The 25,141-nt window shown below is 41.7% G+C and overlaps 1 long non-coding RNA gene across 3 annotated transcripts in view; it reads left to right on the plus strand.

Annotated features, from left to right (window-relative positions):
• Nucleotides 1–25,141, plus strand: part of LOC122464762 — an 85,574-nt gene that overhangs the window by 26,944 nt on the left and 33,489 nt on the right. The window contains exon 1 of one of the 3 annotated variants that reach the window (XR_006289105.1): nucleotides 18,596–18,843. The exons of the other annotated variants lie outside the window; for them this stretch is intronic. This is a non-coding gene — a long non-coding RNA (uncharacterized LOC122464762). Of the gene's footprint in view, nucleotides 1–18,595; nucleotides 18,844–25,141 lie in introns of those variants that run through there. 3 annotated transcript variants of the gene reach the window in all.

A 25,141-nucleotide genomic window follows, 5' to 3' on the forward strand; every position in this document is an offset into this window, starting at 1 on the left:
TTACTAATTCCCCCCCCCCCCCCCCGTCTCCACCAGCTTGAATAAAATCACTTAGCATTTAAAAAACAAAAGTTATCTCAACATTAGATTTTTTAACACTTTGGATTAGAAGTTCCAATTGTTCCTTCTCTCTGTAAAATTACTTGAAGGTTACCTCAGGAATCCTGTGAAATATTATATATGTGATATGATGATTATACCAGAAAATGCTTTATTAATAAAACACTCCCCTTGAATAACTCTTAGTTCTATTAAGTATTGCTTCAAATAGAATGTCATTCCTGCTCTTAAGTAAAACACACATTTGGCATAAAGTAGCAATTAAAATAACTTTTGCAGGGGTGGGGAGAAGAATGTAACTTAATAATTAACTTATATCCTGAGTCAAATGTTTTCCTCAAAACTAAAAGTATTTTTTTCTGTCTTCTAAGTATTAACAGGTCTGTAGTTTTTATCTTTTCACCTGGTATTCACATCAGCAGCAAATAACATTCGAAAAATGAAATCTCTCAGGCTTTATACTAAGGATTCAATTATCCTATATAATTAGTCTGATTTGTTAAATATTTAAAACATTTTCTACTCTGAGGTAAGGAACAGCATACTAGAGTGATCAGAACTACAAATGACTTGTACCTTTACTCAGAAAATCCTTCTTATCAAATAATAAGAAAGATTAAGCCTAAATGTGTCTCTCTTCTTCTTCTTTGGATTTTATTCCCATACGAAATATTAATTTTGAAACACAAAAAGGCAATGGATTTTGGTATAAATTAAATAGATTTAATGAAATATGTGGGTCATAACTTGTGCCTTGAATATAAAATACTTGAGTGAAATTCAAGGTATTTTGTTCAAGACAAACATTGCCACTAGTCTGAAATCTCATTCTTCTGCAACTGTTTATGCAGCATTTAAGGACTGTAGAATCTTGGGAATATTGGTGTTCAGTTAAATCTGCAGGAAATCTCTCCAAGGTCACATTTCCCATTGCTGAGCCTTGCGTTAAGGAAACAGGACTGATCCGCTCTGTACATTGAAGAAATAATCACACTTCCAATTTCTGAACCTGACATAGCTCTCCTTTTGATCCAAACGTAAGCAGCTTGCAAGCAAGTTTGGGATTTCTCATGTGGTATTTGATGCCACCAGAGAAGTTGCCACTTCAGTTGTTACTAATAAATAGGGTATTCTTTACACGCAAGGCAAGCAATAAAAAAAAATTGGTATACATTTTGAACCTAGGTTCAGTCACATCAGTTGAGTGACCTGCAGAAGGGCATGAATAACTCCAAAGACACTGAAATGTTACTTGTGGAGGCAACAGATTAATGGGTGATCTTCAAAAAATGTGTGGTGTTACAACTGTGTATATTATAACACAAATGTGTAATACTATGTGATGTGTAAAGAGAGATCAGAGCTCTTTGAACATTTTTAAAATAAAAACCTTCATTTTCTTAAGCAGCTAGAACCAATCTGTTGCAGCCTGACTGACAGTCTGTCAAGGCAGAATGATAGTTAGATCTATCGGGGTAGATTGCTTTCCAGGTGCTGGATGGCTGGTTGACTTTTTTTCCTTTGTGAGAATATAGACAGGGATATATGGATGGTATCAGGAACACAGACCAGTGGTTTTGCTGAAAATTAAGACTAAGATTCCAAAAGCGGAGAAAATACACAAATGACTAAAAATGTAACTGTCACTATATTTGAATGTAGTGTTGTTGTAGCCTTGTTGGTTCAGATATTAGAGAGACAAGGTGGGTGAGGTAATATCTTTTACTGGACCAACTTCTGTTGGTGAAAGAGACAAGCTTTCAAGCTTACACAGAGCTCTTCTTCAGGCTTGTCTCTCTCATCAACAGAATTTGTTCCGGTAAAATAAATTACCTCACCCACCTTGTCTTTCACTATATTTGTAGTCGTATTAGTTTCCGACAATGCCTGTTGCAAACTTCCCCAATTCCATTGCTAAAGTAATAGCAGTGTGACTCTCATAGGCATGTACTGAAAGTAATTCCAAACTTTTATTTTCACTTATTTGTATAGCAGTTTTGGCGAGAGGCCCCAATTTGGGGATCAGGTGGTCCCCATTGTGTTAGGCCTGTAAACACAAAAATGAAAAGCTAATCCCTTCCCCAAAGACCTTAGGGACAGATTTTTAAATGTATTTAAGAGCATAATGATGCTAATAGGTGTCTAGGTGGTTTTGAAAATCCCACTAGGCATTGATTGATTTAGACATGAACAAACACGTGACGGATATTAGTCACATTGCTAATGCACTAAGGGCTCAAACTCTACAGTGAGGAATGCAGTATAAAAACCTATATAGAATAGTATAGAACAGAATAACTCATAAGAACCAAGCTAGCAGGCCTCTCTTTGCCCTGGCTGTGATGGCATTCACTCTGACTGAGAACCAGATTCTGTGTGTGTGTGTGTGTGTTTGAGAGAGAGAGAGAGAGAGAGAGAGAGAGATAAGTTCTCCAATTTTTGTCAAGTCAGCATACGACTGAATAACATTTTTAGAGCTATATTCTCTCCCTGCCTATTTAAAACGCTAAAAATTGTCCTTTGAAAATCTCTCTCTCCTCCCGCAGATGCTGCAGTTTACCAGCTTACATGAGGCTCGTGGCAGCGAACATGAGAGCATATGCTACTGTTAGGAGTGTAACATTTTAGTTATCTGTGAGTAGACAGTTACTTTGCCTGACTCTAGAAAATCTGAACAGCATTAATCCTTGGTGTAGGTCTATTTATGATTCCATTGTAAGTCTGTTGATTCATGGATGATGACGGATGAATTTGCTCATTATTCCTAAATACTGCTGTTTACTTCAATAAAATGCAGCAGTATATGAGAGTAAAACAATGGAGATGGTTTGGAGGATCTATGGAAATGGAAAACATTTTTGTTAGATCATATTAAGATAATATTAGCATTGATATTAACTGATATAAAATGCACCCATCTTCTGCACCCATCTCCATGCTGTTTAGGTGCCATTTACACAACTAACATACACAATGATTTCTGTCTGAAGATGGGTCTAAATGCTCTACACCACCCTTGTTTTAGTTGATTGGTACCTGTCTCGGAGGAGACCATTGCTTGGCAGGTGTTTCTACTACTCTTATTTGGTGGGAAGAAGCATGCTTAGAGAAATACATCTTGTATTATGTCCAAAATTCAGCACAAGCTCAGCCTGATTCTTGGTGGTAAATGGCTTGACTTGGGACTTCCACTAAAAGTGCCTTGATCCATTCTCTGACTTTTTTGTATGTGTGCTTTTGGCCACACTGTCCCAGTTGATTGTAGCTACTTCAGCACTCTCTGGAAGGAAAGGCCACCATAGAAAGAGGATAGGTGTAATCTATTGATGTCTTTGAAGGTAAGAACGGGTGCCTTGACTTGGATCGAGAATCAGTAAGGTGAGCAGTTGTGGGATGTGGACAGTGAAGTGTTATGTGGTGTTTGAAGCATGTCCTACTTAGGACGCGGGCCACTGCATATTCACTAGCTGCAATTGCTATGTAAATGTTACTTTTCGTATACTTTGCATTGCAGCAGTCCAACCTGATGGTGACAAGAGCATGGATCAGCATAGCTAGGCCTTCTTCTGAGAACAAAAGGCAGCCTTTCTCATGATCTGTGCTGAAAGAAGACATTTCTTGTCATCATTGCTACTTGAATGTCTAGGAGCAGTGAAGGATCTAATAGGACTCATCCCGCAACTCTGAAATGCTTCCAGGTCCACTTCTAGTTTCATGCGCAGGGCCAATTAGACAGGCAGAACTAATTGCCTGGATGAGACGAAGGTATAGTGAGGAGGGGTTTAGATTTATTAGGAACTGGGGAAACTTTTGGGAAAGGGGGAGCCTATACAGGAAGGATGGGCTCCACCTAAACCAAAATGGAACCAGTTTGCTGGCACTTAAAAAGGTCATAGAGCAGTTTTTAAACTAAGGGCTGGGGAAAGCCGAGAGGTGCAGAGGAACACGTTTTTCGGACAGAGACATCCCTTAGGGGAGGATCTATTAATGGAGATTCTCTATGTCCTAGTAAAGATGAGAGGATGGAATATGATGAAATATGGGTAGGATCTGATGAGAAACAGTCAAATGAAAGAGTCCCATTCAATTTCATCATGTAATGGCAGACAGCTAAAAAGTGACAAGTTTTTAAAGTGGCTATATACCAATGCTAGAAGTCTAAATAATAAGATGGGTGAACTAGAGTGCCTCCTATTAAATGAGGATATTGATATAATAGGCATCACAGAAACTTGGTGGAATGAGGATAATCAATGGGACACTGTAATACCAGGGTACATAATATATTGGAAGGACAGAACAGGTTGTGCTGGTGGGGAAATGGCACTATAAGTGAAAGAAAGCATAGAAACAAATGAAGTAAAAGTCTTAAATGAATCAAACTCTACCATAGAACCTCTATGGAAAGTAATTCCATGCTCTAATAATAAGAATATAGCGGTAGGGATATATTACTGACCACCTGACCAGGATGGCGATAGTGACTGTGAAATGCTACAATAATAATGGCGGATTTCAACTATCCCCATATTGACTGAGTACATGTCACCTCAGGACGGGATGCAGAAATAAGAACATAAGAATGGCCATACTGGGTCAGACCAAAGGTCCATCCAGCCCAGTATCCTGTCTGCCGACAGTGGCCAACGCCAGGTGCCCCAGAGGGAGTGAACCTAACAGGTAATGATCAAGTGATCTCTCTCCTGTGGTACATCTCCACCCTCTGACAAACAGAGGATAGGGACACCATTCCTTACCCATCCTGGCTAATAGCCATTAATGGATGTAACCTCCATGAATTTATCCAGTTCTCTTTTAAACCCTGTTATAGTTCTAGCCTTCACAACCTCCTCAGGCAAGGAGTTCCACAGGTTGACTGTGCGCTGTGTGAAGAAGAATGTCCTTTTATTTGTTTTAAACCTGCTGCCCATTAATTTCATTTGGTGGCCCCTACTTATATTATGGGAACAAGTAAATAACTTTTCCTTATTCACTTTCTCCACACCTCTCATGATTTTATATACCTCTAGCATATCCCCCCTTAGTCTCCTCTTTTCCAAGATGAAAAGTCCTAGCCTCTTTAATCTCTCCTCATATGGGACCCATTCCAACCCCCTAATCATTTTAGTTGCCCTTTTCTGAACCTTTTCTAATGCCAGTTTATCTTTTTTGAGATGAGGAGACCACAGTATTCAAGATGTGGGCATACCATGGTTTATATAAGGGCAATAAGATATTCTCCATCTTATTCTCTATCCCTTTTTTAATGATTCCTAACATCCCGTTTGCATTTTTTTACTGCCGCTGAACATTATGTGGACATCTTCAGAGAACTATCCACAATGACTCCAAGATCTTTCTCCTGATTAGTTGTAGCTAAATTAGCCCTCATCATATTGTATGTATAGTTGGGGTTATTTTTTCCAATGTGTATTACTTTACATTTATCCACATTAAATTTCATTTGCCATTTTGTTGCCCAATCACTTAGTTTTGTGAGCTCTTTTTGAAGTTCTTACAGTCTGCTTTGGTCTTAACTATCTTGAGCAGTTTAGTATCATATGAAAACTTTGCCACCTCACTGTTTACACCGTTCTCCAGATCATTTATGAATAAGTTGAATAGGATTGGTCCTAGGACTGACCCTTGGGGAACACCACTAGTTACCCCTCTCCATTCTGAAAATTTACCATTTATTCCTACCCTTTGTTCCCTGTCTTTTAACTAGTTCTCAATCCATGAAAGGATCTTCCCTCTTATCCCATGACAACTTCATTTACATAAGAGCCTTTGGTGAGGGACCCTGTCAAAGGCTTTCTGGAAATCTAAATACACTATGTCCACTGGATCCCCCTTGTCCACATGTTTGTTGACCCCTCCAAAGAACTCTAATGATTAGTAAGACATGATCTCCCTTTACAGAAACCATGTTGACTTTTGCCCAACAATTTATTTTCTTCTATTTGTCTGACAATTTTATTCTTTACTATTGTTTCAACTAATTTGCCCGGTTCTGACGTGAGACTTACTGGTCTATAATTGCCGGGATCACCTTTAGAGCCCTCCTTAAATATTGGCGTTACATTAGCTATCTTCCAGTCATTGGGTATAGAAGCTGATTTAAAGGACAGGTTACAAACCGTAGTTAATTGTTCCGCAATTTCACATTTGAGTTCTTTCAGAACTCTTGGGTGAATGCCATCTGGTCTTGGTGACCTGTTACTGTTAAGTTTATCCATTAATTCCAAAACCTCCTCTAGTGACACTTCAATCTGTGACAATTCCTCAGATTTGTCACCTACAAAGAACGGATCAGGTTTGGGAATCTCCCTAACGTCCTCAGCCGTGAAGACTGAAGCAAAGAATTAATTTAGTTTCTCTGCGATGACTTTATCGTCCTTAAGTGCTCCTTTTGTATCTCGATCGTCCTGGGGCCCCATTGGTTGTTTAGCAGGCTTCCTGCTTCTGATGTACTTAAAAAACATTTTGTTATTACCTTTTGAGTTTTTGGCTATCTGTTCTTCAAACTCCTTTTTGGCTTTTCTTATTACATTTTTACACTTAATTTGACAGTGTTTATGCTCCTTTCTATTTACCTCACTAGGATTTGACTTCCACTTTTTAAAAAATGCCTTTTTATCTCTCACTGCTTCTTTTACATGGTTGTTGCAGGGGGTGACTTCACTTGAGGTGACTTCACTTCACTATACCTGAGCCTGTAACCTGAGCCAGGAGCGGGGTTGGGGCTAGGTGACACCTTTGCCTGGGAAACTGGACAAAGGCTGGAGGAGGAGCCGGGGGGAGGCTGGGTGAGACTGCTGGAGGGGGTTTCAGTTTGGAGCGGTCTGGGGAAATGGAGGTATTCCCAAGGCTGGGGTCTAAGCTCCCTGCCCCCCAGAGGGACCTGACTGAGGGGTCCTGTTTGTACCTACAAGCTCTGTTTGGACTGTGTTCCTGTCATCTAATAAACCTTCCATTTTACTGGCTGGCTGAGAGCCACGGGGAATTGCAGGAAGAGTGGGGTACAGGGCCCCCACACTCTGTGACAGGGATCAACAAGCATGTGGACAAGGGGGATCCAGTGCATATAGTGCACTTAGATGTTCAGAAAGCCTTTGACAAAATCCCTCACAAAGGCTCTTAAGCAAAGTAAGCTGTCATGGGAAAAGAGGGAAGGTCCTCTCATGGACTGGTAACTGGTTAAAAGATAGGAAACAAAGGGTAGGGAATAAATGGTCAGTTTTCAGAATGGAGAAAGGTAAATAGTTGTGTCCCCCAGGGGTTTGTACTGGGACCAGTCCTATTCAACATATTCATAAATGATCTGGAAAAAGGGGTAAGCAGTGAGGTGGCAAAATTTGCAGATGATACAAAATTGCTCAAGATAGTTAAGTCCCAGGCAGACTGCAAAGAGCTACAAAGGGATCTCTCAAAACTGGGTGACTGGGCAACAAAATGGCAGATGAAATTCAGTGTTGATAGATGCAAAGTAATGCACATTTGAAAACATCCCAACTGTACATATAAAATAATGGAGTCTAAATTAGCTGTTACCACTCAAGAAAGAGATCTTGGAGTCATTGTGGATAGTTCTCTGAAAACATCCACTCAATATGCAGTGCCAGTCAAAAAAGCAAACAAAATGTTGGGAATCATTAAGAAAGAGATAAATAATAAGACAGAAAATATCATATTGTCTCTATATAAATCCATGGTACGCCCACATCTTGAAAACTACATGCAGATGTGGTTGCCCCATCTCAAAAAAGATATGCTGCAATTGGAAAAGGTTCAGAAAAGGGCAACAAAAATGATTAGGCATATGGAATGGCTTCCATATGAAGACTGATTAATAAGACTGAGACTTTTCAGCTTGAAAAAGAGGGGGGATATGATAGAGGTCTATAAAATTGTGACTAGTGTGGAGAAAGTAAATAAGGAAGTGTTATTTACTCCTTCTCATAACACAAGAACTAGGGGTCACCAAATGAAATTAATAGGCAGCAGATTTAAAACAAACAAAAAAGGAAGTATTTTTTCACACAATGCACAATCAACCTGTGGAACTCCTTGCCAGAGGCTGTTGTGAAGGCCAAGACTATAACAGGGTTCAAAAAAGAACTAGATAAGTTCACGGAGGATAGGTCCATCAATGGCTAATAGCCAGGATGGGTAGGGATGGTGTCCCTCGCCTATGCCAGAAGCTGGGAATGAGTGACTGGATGGATCACTGTTCTGTTCTGATATCTGTTCTGTTCATTCCCTCTGGAGCTCCTGGCATTGGCCACTGTCAGAAGACAGGATACTGGGCTAGATGGACTTTTGGTCTGACCCAGTATGGCTGTTCTTATGTTCTAACTCAGTTCATGCATAAGGCAGCAACTAAAATTCCCTTTCTTCCCTGTTGTCCTAACCATAATATTCCCCCATGTCCTGTTTCTTTGAATGTCTCCACTGGCTCACTCCTTCTCCACTCCACTGCATCAATTTCAAGATTCTTGTGATTGCCTTTGAGGCTCCACATAATTCTGTGTTCCCTACTTATCCACTTTGTGTTACTGTGCTGCCCCCACCCTCGCTTGACCAGTGAGGCAAGCCTTGATGACCTATTTGTCCACTTCTCCCACAACAGCCTCCTCACTTTCTTCCATGCAGCTCCCTGTATGTGGAGCTCTTTCCCATGAGCTGGAATGCAAAGTTCTCCCCCCACCCCCCTCTTTCTCTCCCTGTTTGAATTCCTCCTCAAGATCCACTTCTTCCACAACGTCTGCAAGAAACAATCTGCTCAAGTCATCTACAAATTTACTTCCCCTTCATTTATTCACTATTTATTCTTAATGTATTTAACCTATCAGTTAACTGCTCATTTATGTGGAAGGAAATGTTGGAGTGTGTCTCCAGGGTAGCTGCTGGCCGTATAAGCCCCAACAGGGAATGGTTCATTTGAGCCACTCTTCTAGAGAGCACGGAGAGCTTGGGGTAGGTACATAGTCCAAGGAAAAAAATAACTAAACCAAAATTCCAGGAGCTTTGTGCCTCGAGAAACATATTGTTTCTGTTTAAAACATACTCGTTGTGCAATCATAATCCCATTTAGCAGGAAATACGCCAACTACCACTCAAACTGTTTTAAAATTATGTGGATAATCAAATGATATAGTCATTTATTTAGCTTCCAGTGCTGATTATGCACAACAAGTTATGGCTGGTCCCTTTCTAAAATCTTGCCTGGGAATGATAAATTATGTGATACTGAATATTTTCTCTATAGCCTTATTTTCTCTATAGCCAGGAAATACATATCTGTGTTTAAGAACTATCGTATGAGCAAATACAATATTGTTCCAGGAGTCCTGTATGCATGAATATTGAGAAACTTTAAGGTAAATGTTAGGGAAACATTTAGGATTTAAATCAACTTTGATAAATGCAGACTTTGCATTAGTTTGGCTTTTACTGTATATAGATTTTGATTATCTAGAATTACACTGTGCATATCATAAAATATATTGGTTCTTTAAAAAATAAATTCCAGTAATATTATGTTCATGATTTAGGCCAAAACTTTCAAACTTTGGCACCTGAACCTATATCTGGAGACCTAAGTAATAGCAATGCTGACTTCAGGAGGGATTGTGGGTACTCAGCACCTCTGACTGTCAGGCTACTTATATTTAGGTGCCTCAGAACAGGTTTAGGTGCCTACCCAAAGGAACCTACAGTGGAAAATGAGGCCATAATAATTGCAATAAAACTATAATGCCAATACTTTTCAAGTGGTAGACCAGAAAGGGTTAGAAGGGGAGGATGTGATCACAGAAAAGGTCATGCCTACTATTTTGGAAGAGAAATGATTAATATATTACAGTAGTTTGAATAATTCTGTGTCATCTGATACAGGTTTCTAGCTATGATTATGGTCCTTTGTTTTTTCTCTGTCAGCTCTTTCATACTTCCATATTAAGTTCATTCTACTAAACCTTTCAGTGTTTGTTGACATTGCCGAACATTATTGTTTGACTACAACTGGAAGTACTTGCGGTACCTCACACCATGCTGTCCACAACTTTCCAGTCAGTGTAGCCCAGGAACTATCGTTTTCAGCATCATGTCAGCTAACTTGAGTGCACCTACCCCTGTTCAAACATAGCATATTTTTGTCATGTAGACAAGGCCCAAAAAACTGCCCACAGAAACCAGCCCAGACAACTTAAAATGGCAATGGGAATTGCTGTGAGTGCAAGGAATTTTCCCTCCCTAGGCTGCAGAATGGACAATGAGTAGGAACCATGGGACTGGTATCCCACTCTGTGCATGGGGATTAAGGATTGCATGTGTTAAGGACTGGAGAATCTGTTTAGTGGTAGATCTTCTGACCTTGCTTGCCCCTCCTCATCCTTCCTCTCTCAGTGACTGGCTGGGTATGGCTATGCTGGTAGCCCCCACAGAGCTAAGTTTTGAGCGTCCAGATAGTGTACACCCTCTGTGAAGGCTCCTGGCATTGTAACCTCTCCCCATCCCTAAGGCCCTGTCTATACACAGAATTTGTACCACTTTAATTATACTGGCATAATTAAAGTGATACACCCCCTCAGTGTGGATGCAGCTAAATGAGGGAATAAAAGTCCTTATAGCTATTCCTATGTAGGAAGGGGAGTGAGCTACCGTGGTAGAAGGCACATTTATACTTAGGGTTGCCAACCCTCCAGGATTGGCTTGGAGTCTCCAGGAATTAAAGATTAATCTTTAATTAAAGATTATGTCATGTGATGAAATCTCCAGGAATACATCCAACCAAAATTGCAACCCTATAAATACTGGTATAACTGTGTCGACATTAGAGGTTGACTGATGTACTTACTGAGGGGAGGAGGGGGATGGGGGGAACGAAGACAACCAACCAAAAACATCATTCTGACATCTAACTAAAATTAACTGAAAATAATCATACAGGTAGGTAAACCAGTCCTAACTCAGGAGATTTGATAATGAAAATCTATATGGCTACAGGCACTTACATCCTCCTGTTTATTTCACATTTGAATTTTATTTGGCTGTGGAGTATTTGACCGTTGGGTTTGTGTCAGCTATATTCTTTCTTTTGGCTGAATACATCCTGTCTGTCTCCATTGTTCTGTACTGTAGATTCCTATAAAGCTCTGATTTTTCAAAGCAGTTACATAATGGAACATAGCACAGTACACAGTATACTTTATGAGACTTAAGAGTTTGTAAATTAATATTATAGTTATGAGAGTTTCAGAAAATTGCTGCCTGAAAAAAAAGGGGGAATAGTAACTAGTTAACAATATTTGTACATCTACTTTTCAGTTTGCAGAACATCTCTGAGAGACAAGCTTCCTGCTAACCAATTTACTTTGTAGATAACAACAGGGACAGTCTAAGTATGTTCAGAAGGAAAACACAGTAATTAATTTGTCACTGAAACCTGAGGGGTCCTCTTCCACATATAGGTGATAATGAATGTTTTGCATGTAATTAGCAGGAATAATTAGCACATTCCTGGTAACAAATAGACAGATTGGTGCTCAGCAAACAAAATTAATTGTTGTGCTAACACAGGCAATTGTCTCTTTATTGTCTGACATTGTCCCCTGTTTGCACTAAAGCCTACTTCAGACCTCGCAGCTTTACCCAGATAGGAGAGATAATCTATAAAATTGTACCTCATCCATCTGCTTCTCTGAGACTTCAAGACCACCAAGGGAATTGTTTGTCAAAACTCGTTAAACAATTTGAAATCTTGAACATGTGTTTTACTATATTAACGAATGAATTGTTCAAATCAACAGAGTGGGTAAGACAGCAAAACCACGCTGATCAATCAAATGCTGACATTTGTAACTCTGGGCACTTAAAAATTGGCTATGTAAAAGTAATACACAGCAGTAAAGAGTGATAGCTCAAACATTTATAACCTGAAGAAATCCCAGAATTCTGCGCACACTCACACAATTAACTGGTGGTGGCATTTATTCCATTAGATGTCATTGTCAATTCATAGTGAGACTCTTGTATGTGTGCCCTTGATTTCAGAAGGGGCAGGCGTACCAAATTCCCACTAGTGCTACCACTGGAGCAGCTGCACCAGCATAGCCCTAGCTTAGGAAAGGCTCCATCAGTTAAGCTGCATCCTGCCTTCCCTCTGCCCCTTTTGGCCTGCCATGTGTTTGAGTTACAGCCTTTGTTTGAGGAGTCTTGTCTCATCGTTCTCCTTTCTTCCTCTCTGGGCTCCATCTGTTACACCTTCAGGGGACACCAACAACGGTCTTCTTGAGTGGTGTGTTGGATACTCCTAGCCATTGTAAATAGTGTAGACTTAGCTTGCAGATATAAGTAGGTTCAGTCCCCTGCAGCCATTGTGCACTGACAGTGGGTCACTTAACTTAGCTGCTTTATTGGCAAGATGATGTTCCTCAGGGTTTATCACGATGTCTCACGGTTTGTGGAAACAATCAGTATTATTGAACTGCCATCCTCTTTGTCCAGCAGCTGCTGTAGGTGATCTTGGAAGGAGTGCTCCTTCTTGCGATATTTTTCTTTTGCCTCTGTAGGTTATTGATTCAATGTTGGTCTCGGTGTTTCCTTCTCCTACCAGCAACTAAAGTGGTGCAGCGTAAGGACGGGTCATCTGATCTCTTCCTACCTCACTACAGGAGCACTGCTCAATCTGCCATTTTAATCTTCACAGGTTGTGGCTAATGATGGGGTTCTGTAAGAGCATAGGAGGTTGCCCACATAGATCAGTGGGTGTCTGATGTGGTGTGGTGGCAACTTGCGACAGAAGAAAGATCAAATCTAGGATTAGTTATTGTCATCACTAAAATACTTCATTCAGTGCAGATCCTACCTGCTGAGCAATATTATTAGTGTCTGAGTTTCTGTGTATTGGGGTCACACTCAGAATGTGTGGAATAAATTAAGTTTTATTCACCGATGTTTTAAGAAAGCGGTTGAGGTTTTATGGACAACTTCTACCATTCTGACAGGTTTCAGAGTAGCAGCCGTGTTAGTCTGTATTCGCAAAAAGAAAAGGAGTACTAGTGGCACCTTAGAGACTAACCAATTTATTTGAGCATAAGCTTTCGTGCGCTTATGCTCAAATAAACTGGTTAGTCTCTAAGGTGCCACTAGTACTCCTTTTCTTTCTACCATTCTGAGACACTTCCATCCAGTGGGAATGCAATACTCATGAAATAAAAGGGAAGTCTTCTTCCTTAACAAGCACTCTCTTCTTTCTTTATCTCTATGGGCTAGATTCCAATATCCTGATTATGTTGCATACAAAAAATATCTTAAGAAAACATTATTAAGGTTGCAAAGTCAAGCACTCAAAAGCTAGGAAATTCCAGAAGTAAGGTTGCACAGCTCTCTTATGTGTGCACATTACGGTACAGGCTTAAATTGCATGATCATGTGCTATTTTTTTTCCACAGGCCCCTGCCTCATTCAGTACACAGAATGGATGATGCTCACTTAATGAGCAGCTATTCAATATGTTGTTTTCTTCTCATTGTTCAGAGTGTGGCCCAATGCTTTAACTACCACACATTCATCAAACCCTGCTCTGAAGACAGAATTGTTAACTTCCGCAAAGGCGTTTTTATGGTGCTTTTCGGTATAGTATCAGAGCACTTCACAAATATTAATAATTTTAACTTGAAAACACTCCTGTGAGGTGAGGGAATGGTGTAATCCCCATTTTACAGATGGGGAGCTGCTGCTCAAAGAAATTAAGGTCAAAGTATCTGCTAATTTTGGGTCCCCAATCAGAGACGCCTCGGACCTAACATTTTATATAGGGCTTCTGATTTTTGGTTTTAAGGTATAAACCCTGATAAAACACTACTGATTTTAAAAACCAAAACAAAATGGCGTTTATCCAATAAACACTGGAACAATACCCAAAATAGTTACTTGTATCTAACTGGTTGTCAATATGGAGCAGAAATGCAAACTAGAGGGGTGTGATTTTCTAAAGTGCAGTAACACAATGCACATTAATTAGTCTCTGTAGACCCTACTGGCGTGCACTAAAAAGGTTCTGTGGTGCATACCCAAAGACAGTCACCAATCCCCACCCCACCCCGATTGTTGGACTTCTACTTAAAACTCAAATTGCTAAAAATAAATCCTGAAAAATTAAATAAACCCCCCCAGAAGCCCTAATCATACAGCACTTTATATATTCAAACACATCTCCCATTGACTTCTGTTGCAGCTGTAAGTTGTCAGCATTTCTGCAAATCAGACCCAAGGGTTTCAGGTCACATATCCGGAAAATGGGGAAACACAGTTAGTGACCACCTCTGAAAAGTTTAGTTTAAGTGACTTGCTCAGCATCACAAAGGAACTCTCTGGCAGAGGTGGGGATAGAATCTAATTCTCCTTAACCATAATACTATCTTTTCTCTTCCCGCAGTCCAATGCCTCATTCACTACACTGCTACTAACTTCTGCAACAAATGAGGCTGGGGTCCCACAGAGAACAGCCTCCTTCACTACGCAACTCTGATTCATCCCCAGAGCAGATCCATCCAATGAAATAGGGATCCTGTAGAAAAATAGTATGTGATCATGTACCTAAAGAGACTATCACCACGCATGTGCCCAAAGAGCCGAATTAAGGTTGCACAAGAAATCTTAAATCTGATATTTCCTAATTTTTGAGTGTTCGACTTTGCAACCTTAATGCTTGTTTTAATGTAGTTTTGTGTGTGTTCAATTTCCTAGTTTTAAAACAAAACAAAACTGAAATTTGGCATCATATTGATTTCTGCCTGGTTCATCAGCAGGGCTGGAACCTTTAAATCTACCACTCAGATCTCTGCCACTTTAACTGATGGAATAACTATAGCAGTCCTTGATTGTTATCCTCTATAGGATCAGCACTAGAGGGGGATGGGACCTTTGGCAGTGGGTTTCACAAATATTTGCTGATAGCAAAGGAACGGTGAGACTCATGAATCTTGTGTTCCATTCTGGGCTCCTGAGAGGAGTGTGCTCCAGTGGACACACTCACTTATTTTCCCCAAGCTTGACCTATTTTGCCCTGTCCCCTCTCCTGTCTCTGTCTCAGTTCTGTTTCTACTCCACCATTGGCTCCTTGGTCCAGTCTCCACTGCTCTGGCTTCAGATCCTGGTCCCAGATTCCTAGTCCAGTAAATCCTAATCTCACTTCTTCAGTGACCACCCCCCATTCCTGCTCCCATTCTCCTTGCCAAACCATTCCCAGGCTCTTCTCAACGCCCAGCTCCTTGTCCTGAGTCTCTGTGCCCAACCAGTCCTACTTCCCTCACCCACTTCCCAATCTGTGTCTCTTCCTTCTTCCTGTCTTCCAGTTGCACCCCCCCCACACACACATTTCCTTACCCCACTGGCTCCCAGGCCCAGTCTTCACCAGACTCCTCATTCAGTCTTAGTGTCTTTGCCTCCTCTGGTTCCTTGTCCCACTCTCTTTGCCCAGACAGTCCCAATTCCCTCCGCACACCCCACCTCCTTCCCACTACCCCACTGACTTCCAGTCCCAGCCTCCTTGCCTTGCCAGTCACAGTCTCCCTCTGGCTCCTCCTCAGATCTCAGTCCCACCACTGTCTCCCTGTCTCAATCTGTTTCTTTTCCTGGCTTTCAGACCTGGTCTCCTTTCCCAGTCTCCACCCCTGTCAGCCTCCAGTCCCAGTCTCTGCCCCAGGCTCTTCTCTTGTCCTCTTGTTGTAGCAACCAGGCAAGGTACTAACAAACTTCAACAGGACTTTATTTTTAAAGTGGAAACCTCTTTACCAAGCTGCTGCTGCTGCACCCTCGGTAGCTCTCACTCAGCCTCCTCAACTTCCCCCGCCCCCCTTCCTGTTTCCTGTCCTTTCAGACTCCCAACAGCCAGTGCTCCCAGTTCTAATAATTACAAGCAGCAGCTAAACACCACACCTCTCTGCATTTGATTCAGATGGCTACCTCCTCCACACTGCCTGAATGCCAGCAGGGGCAAGGACACTGAGAGCACAGGAAAGACAGGCTCCCCGCTCAGTTCTTGTGCCCAGCCCCACCCTTGCCTGGAGCAGCCGTTACAGGGAAAGTCTGCCTTTGCCCCTGTAGCCCTGAGCTGGAGGGAGCATGCTCTGTTGCTCTGTGCAGTCCAGGAGCTGTGAAGGGACAGGGCAGCTGCAACCCATGTGCAGTCCAGGAGCTGTGAAGGGACAGGGAAACTGCAACCCATTAAAACTAGGAGCTGTAGGGGATGAAACATGCTTAGTTGCTCTTTTAAGTGCTAACAAGTCTCTACTGGGCATGGGCAAATTAAAATGCAATTGTTCAAGCATCCTTGACACAAAGGCCACTCTTCTTCCAAATTTGAACTCCTTGCTCCAAAATATGGGGCACTAGATCTTTCCAAAGAAAAGGCCACCAGGAATTATTTTTTCTAACACAGAGAAACAATGTATTTTCCCTTAGCCGCCTTCTCAGAAATGGCTGAACTATTTTGGCTGAAATTTTCAAAAATAATTTAGGAGGAAGCAAACACCCAGCATGGAAAATTTCAGCCTGGACAGTTAGTCTGGCAAAGTTATAAGCAGCTGAAAGGAGGGTCTTTATAATGGGAAGTGCTGGGCAACCTTAACAGATGGAGCTATCAGTCCGGCTGACTACTGTCTTATGGCACTACTTGTGGAGTAAGCTGTACCCAACCTGACTAAGGGCCTCAGAATCTGGTTCAAGAGGAGCAAGGTTACACAACAGTGTTAAAAATATTGGTGGTCCATCTACTATCATGTGGCTAATACTAGTAGAGCTGAACTGATGCTAGCAATGTGGGGGGGGGGATTTTGAACATTTTTTAGAGTAGAGAGAGGGCTTTTGAGTAAATTGATTGTGCCATGGCTACTTTATAGCTTAAGTCTTAAATAGAGCTAGAACAATGCATTATAGCATGGTTATAAAGTTTGATTAGGAATAGTGTGTACACGGTGTATAAAACACGTTTGCCTGTAACCAAATTCCAAACAGGTTTCAAGCATGGTTCCAAGATCCATTGTAGACGTGGCCAGAAATTCAGCAAATAGTCAGATTAACATGAAATCCACTTTTAATTGCAGACAAACTGTATTAAGGTTCCTATTAAGGTTCAACAGTGGAGACAACTCCTTTTCTAGCCCAGCCCTTCTGGAAATTCTGTTTACCCACTGCTGGGAGCCTGAATTACATGGTAGGATTAATTGTGGATACTTACTAGAACTGTAAAATCTGGGAGGTTTTTTGTTTAGATTTGTTTTCTGATTTATTTGTTAACCTCCTCTCTTCTGGGCACCAGGCAGAGTTGAAAAGGGAGCGACTTTTCATCTAAACTGAATTGATAGCAATTGATCAGGTTTTCATCATCAGTCTTTGCTTTCATTTGGAGATTTCTCTGTAATTTACACTTGACCAAAAGAGACGAAAACCTGGCTGAATTTCTTTAGCTACCAGAATGTTTGTTTATAATTTGAGTATTCTGAAGTTTGGTGATTTGGGGCTTAACCCTGCTCCCCGTAATGAATAACAAATATTCTATTGACTTCAGTGGGAGCAGAAGTAGGCTTTCACTTAATTGAAACAAGGAGGAAGAGGGAGGAAAGTGTTTATCCTGTTTGAGCTGGGCAGTTAGTTAGATTGGGGATATTGTTGATTGTTCCAGTTAGGAGATAGAAACGGATGATAAGTATTTCCTTTGATAGAGTCTTGTTTATTTACGAAGATTATACATAAAGTCCTGGTTCCCTGAACACAGTGGGAATGAAACAGCAGGAGAAAGCTCACGGTTACAAGCCTGCTCGTCTAGTGTGCACTCTGTGCTGAAAAGCTTTCTCTCTTTCTTTCAGGGCCACATTACCAGTGCTTCTGTCCCTGTCAGTTTGGTTTTCTCAGTGCTTCTCTCTTGATGTCCTGATTCACTCACACACCCACGCAATACCCAGCCAAGCCCCTGCCTGCATAGTTCAAACTCCTGAGTGGCTTTGGATGTACCTACCTTTTGGCAGGAGACATGGGCCGGTGTTTGGTGTGGAGGCTGCTTAACTGTTTCAGCTACCTGATTGCAATGGCTTCTTTGCATTTATACCTGACCTAGGTACCCAAGTTATAATGAAATTCAGGATTTTGGAAATGGTGATTGGAAGAAGGGGGGCACAGCATCAGGCAATCTCAATCAGGGCTTCAGAAATGGGAAAACTTGGCCTCAGTCCATCAAATCAACCCACAGCATTACATGGATGTGCAGCAGATGGAAGCTACTTACTGGGGATGTAGACCTAGGGTATGTCTACACTGCAGGCTGAAGTATAATTGCACCTCAGATAGATATACCTGTGCTAGCAAAGCTAAAAATAGCAGTGTAGATGTGGCAGCACAGTCCAGGGTGACAGAACCGGGGGGAGGGGAGTGGCTAGGGCCCTCCCACTTTTTGAAAGTGTGGGGGGCCTGGCCCATCACTTTTCACTAGGGTGGACCCACTCCTTCCCCTTCTCTTCTCCCTGAGGCCCCACCCCCTGACCAGGCCAGCATGCAGCCCAGCCTGTGGGGAGCCACGGTGAACCCTCCACCTACCCGGGGTGCGGGAGGGCTGAGAGCAACCCCCAGCTCATCTCCCCACCCCCTGGGCTCCCCGCCCTGCTGAGGGCAGGTGGAGGGTCCATGACTCTGTGCTGGCTCTCCATACCTGCCTGTGCGGGTCTCCCCAACCAGGCTCCGGCTGGAGAGGGAGGGGCACCTCGGAGCCACAGCCTGGCCAAGGTAAGAGCTGCATGGGCAGCTGTGAGGAACTGTGGCGCAGACCCTCCTCCTGCCCTGGGCGAGAGATCCAGGGGGCAGGGACATGGGCCGGGGGCTGCTTGGCCCCCGCCGAAGGCAGGTGGAGGGTCCACCGTGGCTCCCTACAGTTGCCTGCATGGCTCTTATCATGGCCGGGCTGTTGCTCCAAGGGCCCCACCCCCAGCCAGAGCCAGACTGGGGAGAACTGCACTGGCAGCTGTGGGGAGCCTGGGTCCCTCCACCTGCCCTGGGTGGGTGGGCAGGGGGCTGCTTTTAGCCCCCGACCCCACTCCGGCTTCCGGCTTGGCTGAGGGCGGGGCCTTGGGGGCAGCGGCCCCCGGTCGTCCCACTTTTGTACCTTGGCAGAGGCTGTACAAGCATGCTAGAGACCCAGCGCGCCTCATTGTGTTGCTGAAGCCTGTGCCACCTCTGCATCTACACTGCTGTTTTTAGCCATGCTAGCACAGGTGTGTCTAAACAAACCACTCCATCTCAGATCACAGTGTAGACACACGTGCTTGGAGTGTGTGCTAAAAATTGTGCCAAGAATAAGCATTTATTAGCCAAGCTTGACTTCTAACTGACTGTCAGGGCAATGTTTAGTTTAAACTGGAAAACCAGCAGCCTTCATTTTAATAGAAAGACTGATACGCTGGAAAGTTCTGGCCTTATTCTAAGTGAATGTATTGTCAGGGCTAGCTCTTCCAGTCACTGTGCATTGATTCCTCCAACGTGCAGGGAATTCTCCATTCTACCAGTCCAAGTTAAATATTAACATGAGTTGTCAGTAGGTGAACTCTGTGCTACATTTGAACTGAGAAAGTGAGCGCCTTGGTTAAGCATTCAATCAGATGGGGGAAAAAAACCAAAACACTCAAAAACCAATGCCTTGAACTGTAACTTGTTTGTTTGACTTTCACTGCACTGGAGCATGGAATTAATTCAAAGGTAATTTTTTGTTGTTGTAGACTGAATAATTACATCTCCAAGTGTTTGACATTAAACCTTGAAGCAGATTTAAGCATTTAGGATATATTTCGTATTAATTTGTGAGAAATGTCCTTGAATCGTTCTTGTTAAAACACAATATGTGACCAGAGCTGATCAGAGCATTAAATTGCACATTGACAGCTTGTGCCATTAGAAAATGTAGAAGAAGAAAGATTTCTCTAACAACTAGCGAAGGGTGGTGTTAATTGCAAAGGTAAAAAGCCTTCTTTGGAGACTGTGTAGTCAGGTATTTGAAGGTATTTCCATATATTTATAAGGGGAAATAATGTTGGCTCATAGGAACAGAAATATTCTTTGTGTGGAACTTTGCCCACTGCGCCTTGTTAACAATGCTGACTGACGCTTGCCAACAAAACATTCTAAAACATTTATCCACTGTCATATTCTATAAGTTACAGAAAGCAGCTGAGCCTGGGTCAGGTTGTTTAATATTCCAAAGTGGTAAAGTGCTTCTTTGTGAACCTTGGCGTTAAAACATTATAACGCTAATTGACAATTTCCAGCAATCAAAGTAAATGACTGAAATAACTTATGGGTAAAACTGAAATAAATTTCCTAACAGCAGCCAGGGAGTTTCTAGGGGGCAATGGTTTCTTTTGCCTCATGCTGCCCCAAACGTGGTATTTGCTTAAACCACACCCTCTGATGCATCTTGCTGTTTAATTGGCTAACTGTTCTCAGTACAAAATACATAATTGATAGCACTATCCTTTTCTAGTATGAGGAATGTTTATTCCAAATGTAATGTGAAACATATCTCACAAAAATTATATATTTTGAACTAATATGAGGCTCCAAATAGAATTTTATGGGTACAGTCACTGGATGCTAAATTCTTCAGATATGCAAAGGAACATATATGAATTACAGTGATCAATTATTTTTATTGTTCAGCTAGGGTAGAACAAGGGAAGTTGGTCTTAAGCTTCATAAGGAAAAAAATTATTTGAGGCCTGAATCAGCAAGCCTTTAACTCCATTGTTGAGAAGTAAGGATAGGCAAACTTGTCTTGCCTAATTTCTGAACACATTGTAGGACTGAAGGTTCAGTCTTTGTTTGCATTTTGTATTGGAGAGGCTCTGAGAACAAAAGAGAAGCAGAGTGGCAGATTAAAAATACAGAGGCTGAGGAAGAGGGGGAGAATTTTCACAGCAAAAATATAGCATGTATACTATATAATGGGTACCAAGTTACGGCAGTCTAGCTTTTGGGGGGTTCTTCTATCCCTAACACATAGCAGAAGCTTCTAGCCACTGGGTGGAGAATACAGAGGTGCAATTGGTTTAAGTTAAAAAAACAAACAAACTGGATCACAAATTCAGACTAGTTTTGTGAACCTCCCCAAAACTGATTGAGACACTAGCATAGAGCATCTAATTCCACAGACTTCACCCACCCCTAATCAGAGCAGTTAGGCAATAGAACAAGCTGCCAAGGAAAGTTTTGTAACCAATATCCCTGGAAATATTGAAGACTAGACAAAACACTTGTCTATTAGAGATAGTGTAGGAATAATGAAATCATGCTGCAGTGGGGTAAACGATCACATACTGGCCTCAGCATTAAAAAGCCCCACAACTTTTCTATTTTTAACAAATATTTTATTAATTGTAATTAATCACATCACCTCCCGTTCTCCCCTCTCCAAATAGCCAAAGATACATTTCAGCCAGTATTAATAAATTATACATAAAGTTTATGGTATAAAAAACTGAAAACAACAAAAATACAACCAGTTTTAAGAATAAAATAGCTTTTTTTCCCCTTTGGTTCTGTTTACTTTCCCGATCCATAATAAGTGCTATCTGTGTCTATATATGAGTAATTCAACAAGTTTACTTTTCCAAGGCTAGAGAAAATCATAATTTTCATTGTCACACTGCATTATCTTCCAGGAGAAGAGCTGGAAGTTCCATCATTTGAGGCCTTTCTAAGTTGACTGGAGGAAGCATTAGAAAATACACTGTAGGGTACTATCCTGCATTTTCAGAGAAATAAACTAGCTAATGCTTACAAAGGCCTCAGTGCTAGGAATGGATCCATGAATGCAAACCTCTGCACCTGTCCAGAGCTCCCCTTTACTTCAAGTCTGTGCAGACATAAGGAGTCACTGATGAAGTGAGTTGTAGCTCACGAAAGCTTATGCTCAAATAAATTTGTTAGTCTCTAAGGTGCCGCAAGTACTCCTTTTCTTTGTATGGATTTGATTGCAGGTTTAGAGCTATAGTTACATAAGGCCATATTCTGCTGTGCTTTCTTGAAAAATTTCTCATTAGCTTCAATGGAACACATCTCTAATAAGGACAGCACCATTTGGCCTAATGTACTGTAGACCCAGGGACAGTCCAGGTGCTTTTCTTGTCTGGGAATGTTTGACAATCTTTCACCTACCTTATGTAAACTTCTAAAACCATTTGTGCCAGAGATGGACTAGAAAGCTCGCCTGTAAAACCAGAAAGCAAAATATATAGCTAGTCTGGGGGAAGAAAACCACGACCAGCAAAAAATTTTCTTTGGACTTCCTGAAAGGTGGATGGCTTCCTACAAGCACAAAACTAATACTCCTTGATCTTACTAAGTACTGGTCTACACTACAAACATACGTCAGTATAATGATGTTGCTCACACTGTTGTATTGACCTAAGCCCAGGCGTAGAGAGCACTATGTTGACGGGAGGGCTTCTCCAGTCAATGTAGCTATCGCTTCTCGGGGAAGTGGAGTACCTACGCCAATGGGCGAGCTTCTTCACTAAGGACTGCAGTTCACCAGTGCAGCTGCGCTGCAGCGCTGTAAGGGTAGATGAGCCCTTACTCCCATGTAGCTATCCAATTGTTGCTTAAATACATTAATAACACTTGATTTCCCCACTTCAACTGGAAGTTGAGTTCACTGATTTACCACTTGGTAAAATAGCACGTCCTTACGTTCTTCTTATAAATGGTCTTTCTTTTTATGCCCCCTAGTTCTTACCTGTCAATAAACTTCAACTGGGTAACAAGATTTAATTATGTAATCCTTGAGGGAGGCCCCAAAATATGTCGCTATAGGGCTTGCCAGAGTCACAGAATCACCGGGTTGCAGGTTTGTTGCAGCTATACCTCCTCACATCCTCCTATGCCCTTCCCTCCTTTAGTGTGCCCCAGCTGCCTTCCCCACCTCCCATGACTCCCTGTGTCCATGGTTGCTGCAGAGCTGGCACAGAGCTGGCAGAGTTAGCTCTGGGACATCTGCAGCGGCTATCTGTTCCAGTGTTAGTCTCTGCCCACCACCCCAAGCTGGTGCAAAGAGGCTGTAGCACAACCTTGACCCAAAGAGTTTTAAATAGCATACCTAGAAATTCCTTCTCCGCTCAGTTGCTCAGTTTTTACCCTCCTGATGCCACAGTTGCACCAAGTATTTCATCATCAAAGAGCAGAGCTGTTCACCTTATGGTCAGCTTGATGTATGTATGTGACCTGAAGGACATATTCAGATTGTTCAGAATTTCATCTTTATTTTTTTAAAAGGTACATTGCTAGTTCTTGTTGTTCTGAAGAAAAAAGCTTCCAAATGTGAACTGAGTGCAGTAGAACCCCTATCGCATTAACTAATTGGGGATTGAGGAGTTCATAAAACTGTACATCTCAAAATGACAGTAGGCCCAGTGCATAAGTTGCAGTATGGTGCACTGCATCACTTTCCTCTTGTCTTTCAAACCACTACAAAGCCATTGCCAGTGCACTGAAGGCATCGGAACATGAAGGGATGTTGACTTGTTCTTCGTCTACATTACTCTTGTGGATATTTTTGTATGTGTGTGTGGGGTAATGGTTTGTATAAATGGGGTTTTTTTTGTTGGTAAGATTGGCGTTCATAAAACCGATGTTCTAATCTTATGTTTGCCTGAGTCTTCAGAGAGCCTGAGACAATGACTCAGGCAAATCAACTCCCCTGTTGATTTCCTTGTAGTGTCCACTCTAAGATCCAATGATATTTCAATATCAACTAGCTAGTTGAATGCTGATCATTTTAATGGCTAGAATCGGGGAGCAGGTGCGAGTGAAGCCCACAGGGAGGTGGGAGTTGCTGCAGGGAAGGAAGTGAAGAGGAAAGAACCCAGGAAACAGACAAGAAAGAGGCAGGGAAATGGAAAAAGGAGGCAGGGAGGACTAAAATGCTTTGGTTTAACTGAAGTTGTGGGGCTCAGTGTAGGGGAATTGGGTGGAAATGAATAGCCTGTGATCTACAGGAGGTCAGACAAGAGGCTCTAATGGTCCTTTCTGGCCTTAAACTCTGCAAAACTATGAAGGAAAAGAAGTAAACAGCAGAAGCAGTGGTGGCGATAAAGGGGAACATATTTTTCTCAGAGTGCTGCTGAATCTGACAAAAAGGTACTGAGTAAATAACACCTAAAAGTTTAATTGCTATATTATTCTCCCCTTGATCTGTCTGGAAACCTCCCAATGACATCAGCGGGCGATTGCTGTGGATTGAGGGGTGTATTGAGTCCTAATTTTTTTCCTCTGGCCTACAAAAACCTAAATTAACATTGAATTCAGTCCTTAGCATCAAATTAGTTTGACACCCTGCTATAGTGGCTTTTTAGGATTGACAAGACTTGAATTTCTAATGTCAAAAATAAATAAGAAAACATTTTTTAGTTTTATTTTACAAAAATATTTTTAGGTCATCTTTATTAAGCATATATATAAGCAATAAAGGGCACAATCCGATTTTTTTCCCCTTGGCAGGTACCCTTTACCGATCTTCAGCATGGTAACTGTGACAGTTGTTTGCATAAGAACCATATATTTGTTTACTCGGTATATGAGTCACCTTTTTCCAGTTTCTGCAAACATTCCTCTGAATGAAGGTTTGTAAAAATGTTTCGGGAAAGAGAAAGTGATGCCAGTACTTATGTGATTCTGTATTTGCATGTGAATGTGCACCAGGATCAAATCCTGACTTTATTGAAGTCCATGGAGAAACTCCCATTGACTTCAGTAGGGTCAGGATTTCACCCAGAACTCTTCACCTGGAAATCAGGGAACTAAAACATCACCATGTAATGTAGGTGGCAAAGGACACAGCGAACCCAGCAAATTACAGAGAGTGAGTACTCCAAGAAACATTCTGATGACTAGTTTCTAAGGCAACCTGTGGGCCGAAGTATATTTGCAGGGACCATTCGTGGAATAATTTCCAGTAGCAGACAGTGTATCGAACTGTGTTCACGGATAACTCACAAACAGAAAAAATTAGTGGACTATATAGGTCAATGCAAATAAT

Source organism: Chelonia mydas, chromosome 2 (assembly GCF_015237465.2).
Source record: "Chelonia mydas isolate rCheMyd1 chromosome 2, rCheMyd1.pri.v2, whole genome shotgun sequence".
Taxonomy (NCBI): Eukaryota; Metazoa; Chordata; order Testudines; family Cheloniidae; genus Chelonia; species Chelonia mydas.